We start from the raw sequence: 10459 nt of genomic DNA on the forward strand, positions 1-10459 counted from the left end.
GTGTCTGAATCCTGGCTCAGGAAGGCCACCAAAAATTCAGAGATTTCCATACCCAACTATAACATCTTCCGTCAAGATAGATCTGCCAAAGGGGGAGGAGTTGCAGTCTACTGCAGAGATAGCCTGCAAAGTAATGTCATACTTTCCAGGTCCATACCCAAACAGTTCGAACTACTAATTTTGAAAATTACTCTCTCCAGAAATAAGTCTCTCACTGTTGCCGCCTGCTACCGACCCCCTCAGCTCCCAGCTGTGCCCTGGACACCATTTGTGAATTGATCGCCCCCATCTAGCCTCAGAGTTTGTTCTGTTAGGTGACCTAAACTGGGATATGCTTAACACCCCGCCAGTCCTACAATCTAAGCTAGATGCCCTCAATCTCACACAAATCATCAAGGAACCCACCAGGTACAACCCTAACTCTGTAAACAAGGGCACCCTCATAGACGTCATCCTGACCAACTGGCCCTCCAAATACACCTCTGCTGTCTTCAACCAGGATCTCAGCGATCACTGCCTCATTGCCTGTATCCGCTACGGAGCCGCAGTCAAACGACCACCCCTCATCACGGTCAAACGCTCCCTAAAACACTTCTGTGAGCAGGCCTTTCTAATCGACCTGGCCCGTGTATCCTGGAAGGACATCGACCTCATCCCGTCAGTTGAGGATGCCTGGTCATTCTTTAAAAGTAACTTCCTCACCATTTTAGATAAGCATGCTCCGTTCAAAAAATGCAGAACTAAGAACAGATACAGTCCTTGGTTCACCCCAGACCTGACTGCCCTCGACCAGCACAAAAACATCCTGTGGCGGACTGCAATACCATCGAATAGTCCCCGTGATATGCAACTGTTCAGGGAAGTCCGGAACCAATACACGCAGTCAGTCAGGAAAGCTAAGGCCAGCTTCTTCAGGCAGAAGTTTGCATCCTGTAGCTCCAACTCCAAAAAGTTCTGGGACACTGTGAAGTCCATGGAGAACAAGAGCACCTCCTCCCAGCTGCCCACTGCACTGAGGCTAGGTAACACGGTCACCACCGATAAATCCATGATTATCGAAAACTTCAATAAGCATTTCTCAACGGCTGGCCATGCCTTCCGCCTGGCTACTCCAACCTCGGCCAACAGCTCCTCCCCCGGCAGCTCCTCGCCCAAGCCTCTCCAAGTTCTCCTTTACCCAAATCCAGATAGCAGATGTTCTGAAAGAGCTGCAAAACCTGGACCCGTACAAATCAGCTGGGCTTGACAATCTGGACCCCTATTTCTGAAACTATCCGCCGCCATTGTCGCAACCCCTATTACCAGCCTGTTCAACCTCTCTTTCATATCGTCTGAGATCCCCAAGGATTGGAAAGCTGCCGCAGTCATCCCCCTCTTCAAAGGGGGAGACACCCTGGACCCAAACTGTTACAGACCTATATCCATCCTGCCCTGCCTATCTAAGGTCTTCGAAAGCCAAGTCAACAAACAGGTCACTGACCATCTCGAATCCCACCGTACCTTCTCCGCTGTGCAATCTGGCTTCCGAGCCGGTCACGGGTGCACCTCAGCCACACTCAAGGTACTAAACGATATCATAACCGCCATCGATAAAAGACAGTACTGTGCAGCCGTCTTCATCGACCTTGCCAAGGCTTTCGACTCTGTCAATCACCATATTCTCATCGGCAGACTCAGTAGCCTCGGTTTTTCGGATGACTGCCTTGCCTGGTTCACCAATTACTTTGCAGACAGAGTTCAGTGTGTCAAATCGGAGGGCATGCTGTCCGGTCCTCTGGCAGTCTCTATGGGGGTACCACAGGGTTCAATTCTCGGGCCGACTCTTTTCTCTGTGTATATCAATGATGTTGCTCTTGCTGCGGGCGATTCCCTGATCCACCTCTACGCAGACGACACCATTCTATATACTTTCGGCCCGTCATTGGACACTGTGCTATCTAACCTCCAAACAAGCTTCAATGCCATACAACACTCCTTCCGTGGCCTCCAACTCCTCTTAAACGCTAGTAAAACCAAATGCATGCTTTTCAACCGATCGCTGCCTGCACCCGCATGCCCGACTAGCATCACCACCCTGGATGGTTCCGACCTTGAATATGTGGACATCTATAAGTACCTAGGTGTCTGGCTAGACTGCAAACTCTCCTTCCAGACTCATATCAAACACCTCCAATCAAAAATCAAATCAAGAGTCGGCTTTCTATTCCGCAACAAAGCCTCCTTCACTCACGCCGCCAAGCTTACCCTAGTAAAACTGACTATCCTACCAATCCTCGACTTCGGCGATGTCATCTACAAAATGGCTTCCAACACTCTACTCAGCAAACTGGATGCAGTATATCACAGTGCCATCCGTTTTGTCACTAAAGCACCTTATACCACCCACCACTGCGACTTGTATGCTCTAGTCGGCTGGCCCTCGCTACATATTCGTCGCCAGACCCACTGGCTCCAGGTCATCTACAAGTCCATGCTAGGTAAAGCTCCGCCTTATCTCAGTTCACTGGTCACGATGGCAACACCCATCCGTAGCACGCGCTCCAGCAGGTGTATCTCACTGATCATCCCTAAAGCCAACACCTCATTTGGCCGCCTTTCGTTCCAGTACTCTGCTGCCTGTGACTGGAACGAATTGCAAAAATTGCTGAAGTTGGAGACTTTTATCTCCCTCACCAACTTCAAACATCAGCTATCTGAGCAGCTAACCGATCGCTGCAGCTGTACATAGTCTATTGGTAAATAGCCCACCCATTTTCACCTACCTCATCCCCATACTGTTTTTATTTATTTACTTTTCTGCTCTTTTGCACACCAATATCTCTACCTGTACATGACCATCTGATCATATATCCCTCCAGTGTTAATCTGCAAAATTGTAACTATTCGTCTACCTCCTCATGCCTTTTGCACACATTGTACATTGTATATAGACTCCCCCTTTGTTTTCTACTGTGTTATTGACTTGTTAATTTGTTTATTCCATGTGTAACTCTGTGTTGTCTGCTCACACTGCTATGCTTTATCTTGGCCAGGTCGCAGTTGTAAATGAGAACTTGTTCTCAACTAGCCTACCTGGTTAAATAAAGGTGAAATAAAAAATAAAAATAAATATATTCCAACAAGAAACCATGGAATACAGGCAACATCCGCACTGAGCTAAAGGCTATAGAGTTGCTGCTTTCAAGGAACGGGACACGAATCCGGACACTTATAAGAAATCCCGCTACGCACTGCGATGAACCATCAAACAGGCAAAGCATCAATACAGGACTAAGATCAAATCCTACTACACTGGCTCTGACGCTCGTTGGATGTGGCAGGGCTTACAAACTATCACGGATTACAAAAGGAAATCCAGCCACGAGCTGCCCTATGACACAAACCAAACAACTGTGTGATCATGCTGTCCGTAGCCAATGTAAAACCTTTAAACAGGTTAACATTCACAAGGCCCCAGGGCCAGACGTATTACCAGGAAGCGTATTCAGAGCATGCGCTGATCAGCTGGCAAGTGTCTTCAATTACATTTCAACCTCTCCCTGGCCCAGTCTGTAATACCTACATATGTCAAGCAGACCACCATAGTCCCTGTGCCTAAGAACGCCAAGGTAACCTGTCTAAATGACTATTGCCCCGAATCCATGGCTCACATTAACACCATCATCCCAGAGACCCTGGCCTCTCTCCAATTCGCATACCGCCCCAAAAGATCCACAGATGACGCAATCACTATTGCACTCACTGCCCCTTCTCACTTGGACAAAAGGAACAACTATGTGAGAATGCTGTTCATTGACTATAGCTCAGCGTTCAACACCATAGTACCCTCAAAGATCATCACTAAGCTAAGCTCCCTGGGACTGAACACATCCCTCTGTAACTGGATCCTGGACTTCCAAATGGGCCGCCCCCATGTGTTGAGGGTAGGCATAAAATATCTGCCTTGCTGACCCTCAACACGGGAGCCCCTCAAGGAGGGGTGCTCAGTCCCCTCCTGTACTCCCTCTTCACTCACGACTGTGTGGCCGCGCATAACATAGCGCCAATACAGGACTAAGATCGAATCGTACTACACCAGCTCTGACACTCGTTTGATTTGTCAGGACCTGCAAACTATTACAGACTACAAAGGGAAGCACAGCCAAGAGCTGCCCAGTGACACGAGCCTACCAGACAAGCTAAATAACTTCTATGCTCGCTTCAAGGGAAATAAGACTGAAACATGCATGAGGGCATCAGCGGTTCCGGACAACTGCGTGATCACCCTCCCCACAGCCGATGTGAGAAAGACCTTTAAACAGGTCAACATTCACACGGCCGCAGGGCCAGACAGATTACCAGGACGTGTACTCCGAAGATGCGCTGACCAACTGGCAAGTGTCTTCACTGACATTTTCAACCTCTCCCTGTCTGAGTCTGTAATACCAAGATGTTTCAAGCAGACCATCATAGTCCTTGTGCCCAAGAACAGGTAACCTGCCTTAATGACTACCTACACTTAGCACCCACGTCTGTAGCCATGAAATGCTTTGGAAGGCTGGCTGGTCATGGCTCACATAAACACCATTATCCCAGAAACCCTAGACCCACTCCAATTTGCATACTGCCCCAACAGATCCACAGATGACACCATCTCTATTGCACTCCACACTGCCCTTGCACACCTGGACAAAAGGAACACCTATGTGAGAATGCTATTCATTGACTACAGCTCAGCGTTCAACACCATAGTGTCCTCAAAGCTCATCAGTAAGCTAAGGACCCTGGAACTAAACACATCCCTCTGCAACTGGATCCTGGACTTCCTGATGGGCCGCCCCCAGGTGGTAAGGGTAGGTAACAACACATCTGCCACGCTGATTCTCAACACGGGGGCCACTCAGGGGTGCGTGCTTACACCCCTCCTGTACTCCCTGTTCACTCATGACTGCATGGCCAGGCACGACTCCAACATCGTCATTAAGTTTGCTGATGACACAACAGTGGTAGGCCTGATCACCGACAACGATGTGACAGCCTATAGGGAGGAGGTCAGAGACCTGGCCGTGTGGTGCAAGCACAATCTCCCTCAACGTGATCAAGACAAAGGAGATGGTGGACTACAGGAAAAGGAGGACCGAGAACACCCCCATTCTCATCGACGGGGCTGTAGTGGAGCAGGTTGAGAGCTTCAAGTTCCTTGGCGTCCAAATCACCAGCAAACTAACATAGTCGAAGCACACCAAGAAAGTTGTGAACAAAACCTATTCACGCTCAGGAGACTGAAAAGATTTGGCATGGGTCCTCAGATCTTCAAAAGGTTTTACAGTTCCACCATTGTTAAAGGAATTTGATTCCTATATGTTTATCAACCAATTCAATTAAAACACTCTGCCCATTTCCAAGGATTTGTAAGATACTTATTTGCATAAAATGGACAGAGACCAGTTTCAAAATCAATCAATAGAGTTTATTCTCGAGAGTACTGCTCATGGTACAATTTACAACAGGCTATATACTAAAAATGACGTCATAGGTTTTAAACTGTCCTTCCTCCACTCCGATACAATGGCAGTACAGTTCACAAGCCTTCCCACATTGTCCACCACCTGTTAAATAATCTACTACTAGCCCAAGGTCTCTCCTCTCCCTGTGTAGAGACAGGATGTCCTGTAAGGAACACAGCATTTCAGCCAGTCTGACGATAGCTCCATTAGTTTCTAACAAGGAACAGACAGTCCTTCTAATTCTGGACGAAAACTACACACATTACATTCAGTATTATGATTATAATAAGATACATACATCCATACAGTAACATAGTAGTATTCTGTTTAGTCATAGTTCTGATTGAAATGTATACATAATTTAGTCATTATTCATAAAAATCCCTTAACAACCATCGAGAGCATCCTGACGGGTTGCATCACTGCCTGGATGGCAACTGCTCGGGCCCCGACCGCAAGGCACTACAGAGGGTAGTGCGTACGGGCCAGTACATCACCAGGGCCAAGCTTCCTGCCATCCAGGACCTTTATACCAGGCGGTGTCAGAGGAAGGCCCTAAAAATTGTCAAAGACTCCAGCCACCTTAGTCATAGACAGTGCCAAGTTTAGGTCCAAGAGGCTCCTAAATAGCTTCTACCCCCAAGCCATAAGATTCCTGAACAGCTGGAACGCTGCTGCTACTCTCTGTTATTATCTATGCATAGTCACTTTAATAGCTCTACCTACATGCACATATTACCTCAATTACCTCAACACCAGTGCCCCCCGCACATTGACTCTGTACCGGTACGCCCTGTATACATCCCAGCTATTGTTATTTACTGCTTGTTTTTAATAATTTGTTATTCTTATCTCTTATTTTGGGGGGTTTAGTTTCTTAAAACCACATTGTTGGTTAAGGGCTTGTCAGTAAACATTTCACTGCAAGGTCTACACCTGTTTTATTTGGTCACGGATACCTTTTAAAAAAGTAGGGGCTTGGAAAAGAATGTATTTTTATTTTTTATTGAACCTTTATTTAACTAGGCAAGTCAGTTAAGATCAAATTCTTATTTCCAATGACGGCCTATCCCGGCCAATCCCGGAGGACGCTGGGCCAATTGTGCGCCACCCTATGGGACTCCCAATTAGGGCCGGATGTGATGCAGCCTAAGAAAACAAGTCAGTATCTGGTGTGACCACAATTGGCTTCATGCAGCCTGACACCTTTCCTTAGCATGGAGTTGATCCACCTGTGGAATGTTGCCCCACTCTTCAATGGCTGTGTGAAGTGGCTGGAATTGGAACTCTGTCATGTTAATCCAGAGCATCCCAAACATGCACAATGGGTGACATGTCTGAGTATGCAAGTCATGGAAGAAATTAGACATTTTCAGCTTCCAGGAATTGTGTACAGAACCTGGCAACAATGGGCCTTGTGATAATATTGTCTCGGTTTCTCTGTGCATTCAAATTGCCAACTAATATAAATGCAAAGTGTTGGTTTCATGAGCTGAAATAAAAGATCCCAGAAATGTTCTACATGCACAAAACCTATTCCTCTCATTTGCCAAATTTGTTTACATCCCTGTTAGTGAGCATTTCTCCTTTGCCAAGATAATCCATCCACCTTACAAGTGTGGCATCAAGAAGCTGATTAAACTGCACAATCATTACAGGTGCACCTTGTGCTGGGGACAAGACGACTCTAAAATGTACAGTTTTGTCACGACCCAATGCCACAGATGTCTGAAGTTGAGTGAGCGTACAATTGGCATTCTGACTGCAGGAATGTCCATGAGAGCTGTTGCCAGGGAACTGAATGTTAATTTCTCTGCCATAAGCCGCTTCAAATGTCGTTTTGGAGAATTTGGCAGTACCTCCAACCGGCCTCACAACCACAGACTAAATGTAACTAAGCCAGCCCAGGACCTCCACATCACCTGCAGGATTGTCTGAGACCAGCCACTTGGACAGCTGATGAAACTGGGTTTGCACAACCAAAGAATTTCTGCACAAACTATCAGAAACCGTCTCGGGGAAGCTCATCTGTGTGCTCATCAACGTCACCGGGGTCCTGACCTGACTGCAATTTGGCGCCGTGGGCAAATGTTCACCTTCGATGGTCACTGGCACGCTGGAGAATTGTGCTCTTCACGGAAGAATCCCGGGTAGATGGCAGACAGGGTGTATGGTGTTGTGTGGGCACGGTGTGGTTTGGCCCGGCATAAGCTATGGACAACATCCAAATTAATTTTACAGATGGGAATTTGAATGCACAGATATCTTGAGATCCTGAGGCCCATTGTCGTGCCATTCATCCCCCACCATCACCTCATGTTTCAGCATGATAATGCACAGCCCCATGTTGCAAGGATCTGTACACAATTCCTGGAAGCTGAAAATGTCCCAGGTCTTCCATGGCCTGCATACTCACCATACATGTCACCCATTGAGCTGTTTATGATGCTCTGGATTAATGTGTACGACAGTACGTTCCAGTTCCTGCCAATACCCAGTAACTCCACAAAACAATTGAAGAGTGGGAGAACATTGCACAGGCCACAATCAACAGGTTGATCAACTCAATGCGAAGATGTCACCCTGCATCAGGCAAATGGTCACAACAGATACTGACTGGTTTTCTGATCCACGCCCCACCTTTTATTGACGCTATCTGTGATCAATCTGATACATTTATATTCTCAGTCATGTGAAATATATAGGTTAGGCCCTAATTTATCAATTTAATTTATTTCAATTGACTGATTTCCTTATATGAACTAACTTTGTAAAATCTTAATTGTTGCGTTTCTATTTTTGGTCAGTGTATATAAAATGTTGAGGGTAAATAATTACTGGTATTCATGTCAGTCATATCTTAAATGATCTATTTTCTCTAGCCCCTCGGCTGGGAAGCGTCCAATGAGGAATATTGGATACCACCATGATCATTTGGGTCCCACTGGCCAAGCTGATGAAACAGGAAAATAACAGCCTGTCGTTCCTCCCTGAAAGAATGGTGTGCACACCTAATGGTAAGCAACGGGTGGCCTTAATTCAGTCTGCATGAAATATATAGGTCTGTGATGAGAAATCATGCACCATGCTGAACTTGTGATGGACAACCTCTACCACATTATCTGAGACCTGCACAGCCACATACAAATGCATGCTCACAAGGCTGTTTTGAATGGTATGTCTGCGGCCTGTAATAACGGTTCATGGGTTCTAACTGTTTCTTCTGGAACTGGTAAGACTAATAGTCTCTGGGTTTATTCCTCCCTTCAGATGTAACTGTGGTGCCAATGCCACGGTTGTGCAATGACCGGGCAGACAAACTGACGCATGATGGCTCTACTGCCCTGTCCAGCGGGTACGGAACTGGGCCAGATAAACCCTGACCCTCACCAGAAGGGCAGGGTGTTTAACCTATAGACTGGTTGTTTAGCAACAACCGATGTGTGTCAACTATGGGGTAAAACACATGGGTTTGGCTTAGATGATTGACAACATTTGAACTTTCGTCTCAATGTTTATTGAAAACATAAATACATCTGCACAATGCCACAAGAGCTCTCTTCACAGTCCCCAAGTCCAGAACAGACTATGGGAGGCACACAGTACTACATAGAGCCATGACTACATGGAACTCTATTCCACATCAAGTTTGATTTAAAAAACAGATTAAAAAAACACCTTATGGAACAGCGGGGACTGTGAAGCAACACAAACATTAGCACAGACACATGCACACACTCTCTCACACACACACACTCTCACACACACACACACACACACACACACACACACACACACACACACACACACAATAAAATGTGCACTATACATACACATGGATTTAGTACTATAGATATGTGGTAGTGGTGGAGTAGGGCCTGAGGGCACACAGTGTGTTGTAAAATCTGTGAATGTATTGTAATGTTTTTAAGATTGTGTAAACTGTCTTAATTTTGCTGGACCCCAGGAAGAGTAGCTGATTCATAATAAATACAAATACAAAATGAGCACTTGTCTCAAATACATTGAAAGTTGTTGGCTGGCTAGAAAATTTGAGCCATTGACATGAAATCTGTGAAAATGTCTCTAAACAAGACATGGTCTCAACAAGAGACCCAGCTGAGATGTGTCACCTACGATTCCACACATGGCAGCTTCTTGTCATTGTTGATAGCTCTGACATGATAACGCAAGCCTTCCGGCCACATCGACGCGTACGTCATTTGTGACATTGTCAGCCAACCAGTCTAATCAAGAATGGTTAATCTTGGTGTAAAATGGATGCTGTAGAACTAGCAGCAATGTACTTGGACTAACTACTTTATGTACTTTTGACTTTGTTGCCTTAATCAGTTTCCTTGTGGCTCTTCAAACCTAACCTATAGTCTTTTGGATGTTAATTTCAGGTGGAGAGCAGCCTGGAGGTTCAGCAGTAGCGACTGTGGTCGTAGTGGGGGATGACCAAGCCATAAGCCATGGTCATTACACTCCTCACTGGGTAACGTACTGGCTAAGTGTATTGGTCTCTGACCAATCCGCCCCTCGAGGCGTTGCAGTCTGACTGTATGTGTTGAGCCTGTGTGATGAGGGGCGGAGAATGAAAGATATTTATATGCTCAGGACCCAGAACGGTGGGTAGTTGAAATGATCATAGCTCTAACATTTGGCCACCAAGGAACCATTTAGACCCTCTGAAAAGGGTTCTTAGTGTACAGGAAGTGTTTGAACAGGAGTGAGCCAGTTAAAGAAAAAATAGTTTGGTATTTATTGTTTTAGTTCATTGGTGACATTGTCCAAAAATGTTTTACTTATGTCAACAATGGAACAAACACCAAAAATGTTTTACTTATGTCAACAATGGAACAAACACCAAAAACTGTGGTGGACTTTTCCTTCAAGATCCCTCACCCTCAGCAGTTGTGTTTCTTGTGTTCATTTGTTTACTGACTGGTAACTGCCATTAGTCCAAGACT

General features: G+C 45.9%; 1 non-coding gene across 1 annotated transcript; it reads left to right on the plus strand.

Moving 5' to 3' along the window:
- Positions 1–10020: 10020 nt before the first annotated feature.
- LOC112220438 lies at positions 10021–10150 on the plus strand. The gene has a single exon (XR_002948872.1). It is a non-coding gene; the product is annotated as a small nucleolar RNA SNORA17 (small nucleolar RNA).
- The last annotated feature ends 309 nt before the right edge of the window (positions 10151–10459 follow it).

Source organism: Oncorhynchus tshawytscha, linkage group LG20 (assembly GCF_018296145.1).
Source record: "Oncorhynchus tshawytscha isolate Ot180627B linkage group LG20, Otsh_v2.0, whole genome shotgun sequence".
NCBI classification, from domain to species: Eukaryota; Metazoa; Chordata; class Actinopteri; order Salmoniformes; family Salmonidae; genus Oncorhynchus; species Oncorhynchus tshawytscha.